The following is a 13,835-nucleotide window of genomic DNA, read 5'->3' on the forward strand; positions in this document are numbered from 1 at the left end:
ATTGGGGAAGTCCAGAACCAGGGGTGATAGTCTTAGGATAAAGGGTAGGCCATTTACGACTGAGATGAGGAGCAACTTCTTCACTCAGAGAGTTGTTGACCTGTGAAATTCCCTGCCGCAGAGAGTTGTTGATCCCAGTTCGTTGGATATATGTCCCTTACGATTAAGGGGATCAAGGGGTATGGAGAGACAGCAGGACAGCGGTACTGAAGGAATGGTCAGCATGATCTGATTGAATGCCGGTGCAGGCTCGAATGGACGAATGGCCTATTTCTGCACCTATTTTCTTTGTTTCTCTGTTTCTATCCACGTAACTACATTACACCCAATACCAGGTGCTTTGATTTTGCACACATATCTCTTGTGTGGGACCTTATCTAAAGCCTTTTGAAATTCCAAATACACCACATCCATTGGTTCTCCCTTGTCCACTCTGCAAGTTACATATTCAGAAAATTCTGGAGCTTGACTTTCCCTTCATAAATCCATGCTGACTTGGACCGACCATGTCACTGCCTTCCAAATGCGCTGCGATATCATCTTTAATAATTGATTCCAACATTTTCCCCACGACTGATGTCAGGCTAACAGATCTTTAATTACCCATTTTCTCTCTCCCTCATTTTTCAAAAAGTGGTATTACATTACCAAACCTCCAGTCCATGGGAACTGATCCAGCGTCGATAGACTGTTGGAAAATGATCACGAATGCATCCACTATTTCTCGGGACACTTCCTTAACTACTCTGGGATGCAGACTATCAGGCCCCGGGGATTTATCGGCCTTCAATCACAACAATTTCCCCAACACAATTTCCCATCTAATAAGCATATCCTTCAGTTCCTCCTTTGCACTAGACCCTCGCTCCCCTGGTACATAAAGAAGGTTATTTGTGTCTTCCGTCGTGAAGACAGAACCAAAATATTTGTTTAATTAGTCTGCCTTTTCTTTGTTCCCCATTATAAATTCACCTGAATCCGACTGAAAGGGACCTACGTTTGACTTCACTAATCGTTTTCTCTTCATATATATATCGAAGCTTTGGCAGTCATTGTTATGCTGCTGGCACGCTTCGTCTCGTACTCTTTTTTCCCCCTCTTAACGAGACCCTTAGTCCTGCATGGCTGATTTCTAAATTTCTCCCAGTCCTCAGGTTTGCTGATTTTTCTGGCCAATTTATATAACTCTTCCTTGGATTTAACACTATCATTAATTTGCCTTGTTAGCCACGGTTGAGCCATCTTCCCCGTTGCACTTTTACTCCAGACAGGGATGTACAATTGTTGAAGTTCATCCATGTGGTCTTTAAATGTTTGCCATTGCCGATCCACCGTCAACCTTTTAAGTATCATTTGCAAGTCTATTCTAGCCAATTCACGCCTCATACCATCGAAATTACCTTTCCTAAAGTTCAGGGCCCTAGTTTCTGATTTAACTGTGTCACTCTCCATCCTATAAAGAATTCTACCATGTTATGGTCACTCTTCCCCAAGGGGCCTCGCACAACAAGATTGCAAATTAGTCCTTTCTCATTACACATCACCTAGTCTGCGATGGCCAGCTCTCTTGGTGGTTCTTCAACATATTGGTCTGGAAAACCATCCCTAATATACTCCAGGAAATCGTCCTCCACCACATTGCTATCAGTTTGGTCAGCCCAATCAATATATAGATTAAAGTCGCCCATGGTAACTGCTGTACCTTTATTGCACACATCCCTTATTTCTTGTTTGATGCTAACCCCAACCTCACTACTACTGTTTGGAGGTCTGTACACAATTCCCACTAGCGTTTTCTGCCATTTGGTAATCTGCAGCTCCCCCCATACCGCTTCCAAATCATCCAAGCTAATGCCCCACCTTATCATTGCATTAATTTCCTATTTAACCAGCAACGCCACCCCACCTCCTTTTCCTTTCTCTCTATCCTTCACAAGCATCTTATCTACCTGCCCTGCTACCGTCAAGGATTCTGTGGATATGCACTTCAAGGTCATTTGCACCTCTGCACTTATCAGTAGCCGAACATTTAATGTTTATTCGCTTTCCCTATAAGCACTCCCCAAATGCATTATCGAACACTTCTCCGGGTTGAATTCCATTAAACCCCTGACCAGGTCTTTGATATCTTCCTGCAATGTACAGCTTTCTTCATCATTATCAAGCATACCTGGTTGACCAATCTTTTAGTCACCTGCGCTAATTTGTATTTAGTGGCTCGGTGTCAAATTTGTATCGCATAATACTCTTGTGAAGCGCCTTGGACGTTTCGCTAATTTCAAGGTGCTAATTATGTATAAGTTGTTATTGTTTAACACGTGTGTTACATAACGTTATATAGAGATTGCATCACATAAATAGACAATTGCACCTAACTGGTGTTGCTAGAGTTAATGCTGCACACTACTCGACTTCACTTGATCCTCTCAGAATATTGTTCGATTGCTAACTCAGTCTTTTGCTTAGGTAATCCATTTAAAATGCATCTGTGCTATTCGCCTCAACTACTGCTCGTGTAGCATCTTCCACATTCTAACCTCCCGTTCTGAACTCCTGCACAGTAGCAAACATTTTCTCCACATCAAATCGATCATATACCTTCATAATGTAAAAAATATATCTCACTTGTTTTTCGAGAAAGAAGCTCTCCAGACAGTTCAGTTTTTCCCGAAATGTAACTTCTTTCATTTCTGACCGAAATTTTTCCTTCTTTGCTGTAAGATTCTGTGATTCTACGATTTAATTTTCACATCGTCTGGGAGATCCAATCGGGCAAGAATGCAGGAGGTCTCTCTGATAAATTGTATCAACGATTCGACTATTAAAGCACCTCAACTGAGTAGCTGCGATGGCCGAGTGGTTAAGGCGTTGGACTTGAAATCCAATGGGGGTTTCCCTGCGCAGGTTCGAACCCTGCTCGCAGCGATTCTGCAAGTGCGCTTTTTTATCGACTCACGGGGATCTCATTGGAATCTGTTCACAATTCCCTCACCTGCCCTTTATTACATTGATTGATGCGAAGCTGTTATTCGAACTGGAAACATTAATAGTTTATCGGTATTAATTGTTGTTTTGTTGGACACTATCTCCAAAAATCAGTGAGCAATGTACACAGCATGACAAAATGCCTTTAATAAAGATCAGTGCATTTTTTGGGAGGAACTCACCTTTAGCTAATGAGTGCGAACGTGGTTTGGTTTTATAAAGATGAACAAGTTTTGCCAAAATGACCACGGCAACGTTTGACGTCGCAATTTTCTGATTACATCAGTGTTTGCATCAAAGTAGATGCCTTATCCATTAAGTGACGTGGCCCCTGCCGTTTGCAGCAGACTAATGTACAGCAAAATTCTAAAGGGTCAAAGTACAATAAAACGGCCGGCATGAATTCTCGGACCGCATTGCAAGGAGTATTCGGAACCCAGGAGAGGACTCTGAGCTAGTTAGAGTGGGTGAGCGCTCAGATCACAGGACCCCAAGAAAAAATGCAATGAGCAGGAGGCAATAGAGCAGACTAGCACTGGGGTAAGTGTAAACGACAAGGTGATAGGAAGGGACAATATGTATGAATATAAAGGGACCGCAGGAGGGGTCAAAACTAAAAATCATGGTATAAAAACTAGTATTAAAACACTCGACCTAACCGCACGCAGCATTCGAAATAAAGTAAATGAGTTGACGGCACAAATCATCATAAATGGGTATGATTTGGTGGCCATTACAGAAACGTTGCAGGTTGGCCAGGACAGGGAATTAAACATACAGCGGTATCTGACAATTCGGAAAGATAGACAAGAAGGGAATGGAGTTGGGGTAGCTCTGTTAATAAATGATGATATCAGGGTAGTTGTGAGAGATGATATTGGCTCTAATGAACAAAATGTTGAATCATTGTAGGTGGAGATTAGAGATAGTAAGGGGAAAAAGTCACTGGTGGGCGTAGTTTATAGGCCCCCAAATAATAGCTTCATGGTGGTGCGGGCAATAACCAAAGGAATAATGGAGGCATGTGAAAAAGGAACGGCAGTCATCATGGTGGATTTTAACCGACATATCGATTGGTCAAATCAAATCGCACTGGGTAGCCTTGAGGAGGAATTCATAGAATGCATACGGGATTGTTTCTTAGAACAGTATGTTACAGAACATGCAAGGGAGCAATCTATCTTAGTCTGATTCTGTGCAATGAGACAGGAATAATAAACGATCTCCAGTAAAATATCCTCTCAGAATGAGTCATCACAGTATGGTTGAATTTGTAATACAGTTTGAGTGTGAGGAATTAGTGTCTCAAAGGAGCGTACTATGCTTAACCAAAGGTGACTATAGTGAGATGAGGACAGAGTTGGCTAAAGTAGAGTGGAAACACAGACTAAACGGTGACACAATTGAAGAACAGTGGAGGACTTTTATGGAGCTCTTTCATAATGCTCAACAAAAATATATTCCAGTGAAAAAGAAGGGCGGTAAGAGAAGGGATAACCATCCATGGATAACGAAGGAAATAAAGGAGAGTATCAAAATAAAAACCAATGCGTATAAGGTGGCCAAGGTTAGTGGGAAACTAGCAGATTGGGAAAATTTTAAACGACAGCAAAGAATGCAGAAGAAAGCAATAAAGAAAGGAAAGATAGATTACGAAGGTAAACTTGCACAAAACATAAAAATAGTTAGTAAAATCTTTTACCGATAAATAAAATGGAAAAGAGTGACTAACGTAAATGTTGGTCCCTTAGAAGATGAGAAGGGGGATTTAATAATGGTAAATGTGGAAATGGCTGAGACCTCAAACAATTATTTTGCTTCGGTCTTCACAGTGGAACACACAAAAACCATGCCAAAAATTGCTGGTCACGGGGGAATGTGGCAAGGAAGGATCTTGAGATGATCACTATCACTAGGGTGATAGTGCTGGACAGGCTAATAGGACACAAGATAGACTAACCCCCTGGTCCTGATGAAATGCATCCCAGGGTATTAAAAGAGATGGCAGACGTTCGAGCAGATGCGTTCGTTATAATCTACCAAAATTCTCTCGAATCTGGGGAGGTACCAGCGAATTAAAAAGCAGCAAATGTAACGCCTCTGTTTAAAAAAGGGGGCAGACAAAAGGCAGGTAACTATAAGCCGGTTAGTTTAACATCTGTAGTGGGGAAAATGCTTGAAGCTATCATTAAGGATGAAATAGCGGGACATCTACATAGGAATAGTACAATCAAGCAGACGCAACATGGATTCAGGAAGGGGAAAGCATGTTTAAATAATTTACTGGAATTTTTTGAGGATATAACGAGCATGGTGGATAGAGGTGTACCGATGGATGTGGTGTATTTAGCTTTCCAAAAGGCTTTCGATAAGGTGACACACAAAAGGTTACTGCAGAAGATAAAGGTACGCAGAGTCACTTGAAATACATTAGCATGGATAGAGAATTGGCGAGCTAACAGAAAGCAGAGAGTCGGGATGAATGGGTCCTTTTCGCGTTGGAAATCGGTGGTTAGTCGTGTGCCGCAGGGATCGGTGCTGTGACCACAACGATTTCGAATATACATAGATGACCTGGAAGAGGGGACAGAGTGTTGTGTAACAACATTTGCAGATTACACAAAGATTAGTGGGAAAGCGGCTAGTGTAGAGGACACAGAGAGGCTGCAAAGAGATTTAGATCGGTTAAGCGAATGGGCTAAGGTTTGGCAGATGGAATACAATGTCGGAAAGTGTGAGGTCATCCACCTTGGGGGAAAAAACAGTAAAAAGGAATGTTATTTGAATGGGAAGAAATTACAACATGCTGAGGTGCAGAGGGACCTGGGGGTCCTTGTGCATGAATACCAAAATTAGTTTGCAGGTGCAGCAAGTAATCAGGAAGGCGAATGGAATGTTGGCATTCATTGCGAGAGGGATTGAGTACAAAAGCAGGGAGCTCCTGCTGCAACTGTATAGGGGATTGTTCAGGAAGCACCTGGAGTACTGCGTGCAGTTTTGATCACCTTTCTTTAGGAAGGATATACTAGCTTTGAAGGGGGTACAGAGACGATTCACTAGGCTGATTCCGGATATGAGGGGGTTACCTTATTATGATTGATTGCGTAGACTGGGTCTTTACTCGTTGGAGTTCAGAAGGATGAGGGCTGATCTGAAAGCAACATTTAAAATAATGAAAGGGATTGACAAGATAGAGGCGGAGAGGTCGTTTCCACTGGTAGGGGAGACTAGAACTAGAGGGCACAGCTTCAAAATAAGGGGGAGCCAATTTTAAACCGAGTTGAGAAGGAATTTCTTCTCCCAGCGGGTTGTGAATCTGTGGAATTCTCTGCCCAAGGAAGCAGTTGAGTCTAGCTCATTGAATGTTTTCAAATCACAGACAGATACATTTTTAACCAATAAGGGAATTAAGGGTTACTGGGAGCGGGCGGGTCAGTGGAGCTAAGTCCACGGCCAGATCAGCCATGATCTTGTTGAGTGGCGGATCAGGCTCGAGGGGCTAGATGGCCTACTCCTGTTCCTAATTCTTATGTTCTTATAATGAGGGATTACGCAGTGGAATTGTATTTAGATCAGTTCCATACTTTTCACTACAAACCAATCAGCGGCAGTGTGCCTTTCACTGATTGAAATACGAGAAGTCACAAATCCCCGGAGGGTATGGAATTGTTCATTTAATGCTGGAAACACTCGGCGGGGCCACCAGCTCTCGGCAGAACTAATGTTTTGCAGCATTGCTTCAACGTATTACAGGTTTGGTGTGAGTTTCGTCCCTGAATGTTTAAGTTGCTCTAAAATACTTGCAGCCCAACCGCACCACCAAAAATAAAATAACTGGCCCGTAATGGGCTCGAACTCGCCAATTTGGCGTTAGTAACACCAAGCGCTAACCAAGTGAGGCAACTGGCCTTCATGCTATGTACTTTCTTATGGCACTTTAACATTAAAATGATAGCATTCCTATAGCGACTTTCACCTCAGCACTTCCGAAAGCAGTTCAGAGCAAATTAATTACTTTTAAAATGTGATCACTTTGTCGTGTAGGAAATGCAAAAATCTACAGCATGGAAGGAGGCCATTTCAGCCAATAGTGCCCGAGGAGGCCGATCAAGAGCTTTCCAGACTAATTCCCACTTCCCAGATCTAAGTCTATCCTAAGGGTTACAGCAGTTTAAGTGGCATTCAAGTATTTTTAAAATGTGTGAGGGCATTGAATTCCCAACTGCCACGACGCCCTGGGTAAAGACATTTATCCTCACAGCTCGTCTCACCCACCCCCTAATTCATCATCATAGGCAGTCCCTCGGAATCGAGGAAGACTTGCTTCCACTCTTAGCATGTGTTCTTATTGGCTGTACAGTTCAATACGGGAACCACAGTCTCTGTCACAGGTCGGACAGACCGTCGTTGAGGCAAAGGATGGGCAGGGTACCTGGTTTGCCGCAGCTCATTCCGCTGCCTGCACCTGATTTCTGCATGCTCTCGGCGAAGATACGGGAGGAGCTCAGCACACTCCTGCAGGCACTTCCTCCACTTAGGGCGATCTATGGCCAAGGACTCCCAGGTCGCAGTGGGGATGTCACTCTTTATCAGGAAGGCTTTAAGGGTGTCTTTGCAACGTTTCCTCTGTCCGCCTTTGGCTCATTTGCCGTGGACGAGTTCCGAGAAGAGCGCTAGCTCAGGCAGTCTCGTGTTGTGCATATGACCAGCCCAGCGGAGCTGATCAAGTGTGGTAAGTGGTGCAATGCTGGGGATGATGTCCTGGACGAGGACGCAAATGTTTGCGCGTTTGTCCTGCCAGGGGCATTGCTGGATCTTGAGGAGGCATCGCTGGTGGTATTTCTCCTGTACATAATCTATGTCACTGAGCCATACAGGAGGGCCGGTATTACTACAGCCTTGTAGACCATGAGCTTGGTGAAAGTTTTGATGGGCTCATCTTCAAACACTCTTTTCCTCAGGCGGCCGAAGGCTGCACTGGCACACTGCAGGCGGTGTTAGATCTCATCATCAATGCTTGTTCTTGTTGATAGGAGGTGCCCGAGATAGGGGAATTGGTCCACCCCGAAATTAGTTTAAATCGATTCCCCCCTGGTTGTTGACCACTCTGCAAAGGTAACCAGGAACTTCCTACCAACTCTAGCTAGAGCCCTCATAAAGTTATGCACCTCAATATACTCTCCACTTAGCCTACTCTGGTCCAAAGAAAACAGACTCAGCATTTCCAACCTTTCCTCATCACCAAAATTCTCCAGTCCAGGCAACTTTTTTTGCAAATCTCCTCAGTACCCTTTCCAGCGCAATTGCATCTTTTTTTTGAAATGTGGTGACAAGACCTGCACACAGTACTCCAGCAGCGGCCTAACCAATGTTTTATACAGTCAAGTACAATGTTCTTGCTGTAACCAGCAGAGTTACGGAACGAGAGCTGGTAAGTGGGATTAGGCTGGATAGCCTCTTGTTGGCTGGCGCAGGTACGATGGTAAGTACTGCAGGGATTCCAATATGACCAAGTTGATCTCTTGGACTAATTTTGATCGCGTAGATGGAGAGGAATTTTAACAGATTTTTTTTCCACAATTAGCCAGGGTTTTTTTTCTGCTTTTTTGCTTCTCCCATGCGTCCGCATGGCTCGTTTTGGGGTGGTGTGTATAATTCTTCGGTGCAAGTGGTGTAGAAGTTGTGTGGGGTGGACTTATTGGTCTGGGCGTTCTGTATCTTTCCGCCATTGTCATACTTCACAGGTTCATATATAGCCTTCAGGGTTGTTGATCAAAGGGCCTTGTGGCTCTTTGTCGGCTGGTACGTATACTATGCGCCGAAGTGGCCTCCTTCAGCGCTGTGGATTTCTCGATTTCTATTTACTTTCACAGCCCCAGATTATTCCTTCACAGAGCCAGACAGCTGCAACACATATTCAGACGGCTCTTTCACAGTCCCAGACTCTTCCTTCACAGATTCACAATCTTCCGACACAGTCCCAGACTCTACCTTCACAGATCCAGACTTTTCCTGCACCGACCCAGACAGCGGCTCAACAGACCCAGGCAGCTCCCGGACAGAGGAGTACTGATCCTGCACCGAGTAAGACATTACTGTATAGATCCATACACTCCTATGCAGACAGGCAAAGCGCATGCACAACATCAAAATGCTTGTGCACAGACTCAGACAGTTCATTTCAGAGACACCGCATCACCTACACAGGAGCAAACATGCCCTCATCAGCCGCAGACAACACCAACACATTTCCAGAGAGCTTCGACAGAGACACTGACATTTCCTTCGCGAAAGTAGGCAGCTCTTATGCAGAACCAGGCAGGGTGCTACACTGAAGCAGGGATTAACAGCACAGGAACATATTTTCCTACACAGACACATACAGCTACTTTCAGAGACATAGGGATCTCCGAGACAGATTAATTCCCTTCTACATAGACATAGACAGCTCTACCCTGGCCAAGGCATCACCAACACAGATCCAAGAGCTCCTACACAGATATAAGCAGTTCTTACACGGGCGCAGACTGTTGCGAAAAAGGACCAAACTGCTCGTTCACCGAGCCACACAGCTCGCTTCGGAGATGCAGACACCTCATTTAAAGATCAAGACAGCACCAGTACTGAATCAAAAAGCTCAATGCAGAATCACACTGACCCAGGGAGATCAACCACAGACAGACACACTCCAACACAGACGCAGACTCACCGGCACAAACAGAGACAACTCTTGCACAGACCCAGTCAGCTCCAAACCTGACACATGGAGCTGCAACACAAAACCCGACGCTCCGACACAAACCCGGACAACACTTAAACAGATACAGTCAGCTCAAAATCTGACACAGGCAGCTGCAACACAGACACAGAGAGCACCTAAAGAAACCCAGAAACTATTACACATAAACAGAAAGCTCTTACTGTGACCCAGACACTCTTACCTATACTCAGAGAGCTTATCATTGAATCCAATGCATAATGCTGCAGGTAACTGAATTAAATAGTCTTACAAAGGACAGCATAGCGTACACTGCCTTTCTGGCTATTCTGACCATGCCAGCGTTTATGTTCCACTCGAATATTCTGTAGTCTTTCTTGATTTAAATCTATCAGCATAGCCATCTAATACTTTCTACCTCATATGCTTGTCTAGCCTCTCCTTAAATGTATCTATACTATTCGCTTGAACCACTCCTACGCTTTTCAGTTCCACATTCTCATCACTCTTTCCAGAAAGAAGTTGATTCTGAATTCTCTATTTGATTTCTGGATTTCTTGATGACTATCTTATAATGGTGGTCTCCAGTTATGCTCTTCCCCACATGTGAAAACATCCTCTCTGTAAAAACTCTATCAAAATCTTTCATAATTTAAAATAAATCTATTAGGTCACCCCTATAGATTAATCTTCAAGAGAAAAGAGACCCAGCTTGTTTATTATTTCCGCATGAATAACCTCACATTTCTGGTAGCATCCGTGTAAATCTTCTCTGCACCCTCCCAAATTCCTCTATATCATCTTTATAATAGGATGACCAGAACTGCATGCAGTACTCGAAGTGTGGTCTAACCGAGGTTCAATACAGATTTAGCATAACCTTCCTATTTTGCAATTCTATACCACTAGAAATATCCTCCACTGCTTAGTTACTTTTTTTTTTCTTGCTAAACTCTGTCGCAATTTTTGTGATTTATGTATTGGTACTAGAGATCCTATTGTTCCTCTACCCCACCTAGAGTCGTTTGTGCAAAGTAATAAGTGACCTCCATATTCTTCCTACCCAAATGTAATACCTCACAATGTATGTGTGTGGAACTTATTTGAAAATTATATGCCCATTCTGCGTGCTTATTAATGTTGTCCTTAATTTGTTGTCGTCTTACTCAGTATAATTTCCTCCAATTTGGTATCATTGGCAAATTTGGAAATTCTGTTTTAAGTTCCAAATTCTAAATCGTTAATATAAATTGTGATCAATAGTGATTCCGGCATTGATCCTTTTGGAACACCACTACCCATCTTCTGCCAATGTGAATATCTGCCTTTTACTTCCAAACTCTGATTTCAGTCTGGAAGCTAGCTCGCTATGCATTCTGCTGCTTATACCCTGACGTTGCTCAGCAGGCTATTATTGGGTATCATAGCGAGGGTCTTTTGAAAATCTAGATACCTTACACTTATTGCATGATCAATGTCTACCCTCTCTATAACCTCTTCAAAAATTCTGAGTTTGGTCCAGCAGTACTTTCCCTGTTGAAATCCATGCTGATTATTCATTTTTATACTTTTGGTTTCAAGATGTTCTTCTATTTTCTTCATTAGTAAGGGTTCTATTATTTTCCTATACAAGTGACAATCATACCCCTTGACCAACGAGCTGATTAGCTGAGACAAGCAGGGAGTACATCATTTAATTCCCGCCGAAAGCGATTCAGCAATTCCCACTTTCTATTGTGTAATACAGCGACATCAAGTTATTGTACTGTCAGTCTCGGATCAGTCTTTATATGTTCAAAAAGGGTTGCGCTCTCAGTGCTGCTTCATTCAGTGTGTTTTTAAAAAAATGCGTCGTGCTAGCTGCCGTGGCTGGGTGCTTCAATCGTTGGATTAGGAATGTAATCGAATTGCTTCTGAGAAAATTCGAACCCGGTTCACAATGAATCAGTAGCTGTCGGCATTGGCATGTAAACCGCTCTGTTTGGAGGTCATTTGAGGTTTAATTGTTCTGAATTATTTTGCAGCAACTTTGACGCCACCTGTTCCGTCACGCTCATCCAATCATCCACTCGTGCGAGTCCAGAGGATTGGGACATTTTTATAATCCAGCAAAGAACGACTAAAAATATGATTAAAAGAGGGTAGATTATGAATGTTAACTTGAACGAAATATAAAAACAGATAGTAAGAGTTTCTACAGGTATGTCAAAAGGAAAATAGTGGCTAAAGTAAATGTTAGTCTCCTGGAGGATGAGACTGGGGAATTAATAATCGAGAACAGGGAAATGGCAGAGACTTTGAACAAATATTTTGTTTCAGTTCTCACGGTAGAAGTCAGTAAAAACATCCAAATAGTGGATAATCCAAGGGCTATATGGAGGGAGGAACTTAATACTATCATTATCACTAATGAGGCAGTATGAGGTAAAATAATGGGACTAAAGGCAGGCAAGTCCCCTGGACCTGATGGCTTATATCCTATGGATGCATTGGGTGTATCCACAAAATAAAAGCCATCACGTCCAGGGATCCTATGGAGGATTGCTTCCACTACCAAAGTGAATTCTTTGATGGCTGAGCAGTCCGATACGAGAGCCACAGACCCTTTGACAGGTGGGACAGACATTCGTCAGGGGAAGGGGTCGGTTGGGCTGCTTTGCCGCACGCTCCTTCTGCTGCGTGCACCTGGGCTCTTCATACTCCTTGCATCAAGCCTCAAAGAACTCAACGCCCTCCCGGATGGACTTTCTCCACCTCGTGCGATCTGCGGCCAGGGTCTTCCAGTTGTCAGTGGTGATGTCTCACTTTCCCAGCGAGGCTTTGAGGGTGTCCTTATAACGTTTACGCTGTCCTCCTTTGGCTCGTTTACCATGAAGACGCTCCGCATAAAGCATTGCTTAGGCAGTCTCACATCTGGCATGCATACTATGTGGCCTGCCCAGCGAAGCTGATCGAGTGTGGTCAGTGCTTCAATACTGGGGATGTTACCCTGGTCCAGGACACTGATGTTGATGCGCCTGTCCACCCAGGAGATTTTCAGGATATTGCGGAGAAAACATTGGTGATATATCTGCAGCGACCTGAGGTGCCTTCTGCACATCGTCCATGCATCAGACCCATACAGGCGGGCGGGTATTATTACAGCCCTGTAGACCATGTGTTTGGTGGTAGATTTGAGGTCCTGGTCTTCAAACAGTCTTTTCCGCAGGCGACCGAAGGTTGCACTGGAGCACTGGAGGCGATGCTGAATCTCCACATCAATGTCTGCCTTTGTTGATCAGAGGCACCCCCTCATTTCCAATGGAATTCTTTCGGTCACACAGCCTTCGTTAAATCAAAAAATATCTAGATTATGAATCAATTATTTATTTATTTCAAGCAAATCAAATTCAATTTTTTTTAAATAAAAATTAAATGTATTTATTTTCTTAAGTTGTTTAATATATATATATATATTTGTAAATTGGCTTTCAGTCTGGGCTGGTTTTACGTCCCTCCCTCCTTCCTGCCTGTCTATCTCCTGTGGCTTCAATAACCGTCTCTGCCTCGCGTGATCCTGAGCTCCACAGCACAATTGCCTTCAAGGATGATAGAAATCTCACTTTATTCTTTTAAAACGGAACTGCGGTCAGTCAAGGGTAATTCTGCATTTGGGTAAAAGGAATGTCCTTGCAGTCCCCGATCATTCTGTATCTGTTTAAAAGGGCTGGTTGTCAGTACCGGTTCATAATCTTTCCCTTTAAATCGGATTTTCTCATAAACCCGGTATATCCTGTATAGTTTGAGAAGGAGTATGATTTCAGCTGCAATGACCGAATTGTTAAACTGTTGTGTTCCAATTTACATTGGGGTTGCCTGCGCCGGGTTCGCACCCAGATCGCCGTGCATCTGTTCATTTACTCGAAATATGCTCATCTTTTCCTAAATCCACTCCTTGATTTTGCTCGCAATATACACAACAACACAATGTATGAAAGTGACAGCGGCCGCGTGGTCTAATGGATACGGCGTCTGACGTCGATTATAACCGCGAACTTATCAAAACATTGCAGATTCATATTTTGCCGCGGTCAATTAGCTCGCTGCGCGAAATGTTATATTTGTTGCGATTCTGCCGCAAAAGCAACCATCT

At 43.5% G+C, this 13,835-nt stretch overlaps 1 non-coding gene across 1 annotated transcript; it reads left to right on the forward strand.

The window, feature by feature from the left end:
- Positions 1–2,842: 2,842 nt before the first annotated feature.
- On the forward strand, positions 2,843–2,925 carry trnas-uga (transfer RNA serine (anticodon UGA)). Its single transcript has one exon. It is a non-coding gene; the product is annotated as a tRNA-Ser (tRNA).
- Positions 2,926–13,835: the final 10,910 nt, after the last annotated feature.

The sequence above is a fragment of the Pristiophorus japonicus genome, chromosome 28, assembly GCF_044704955.1.
Source record: "Pristiophorus japonicus isolate sPriJap1 chromosome 28, sPriJap1.hap1, whole genome shotgun sequence".
Classification (NCBI taxonomy): Eukaryota; Metazoa; Chordata; class Chondrichthyes; family Pristiophoridae; genus Pristiophorus; species Pristiophorus japonicus.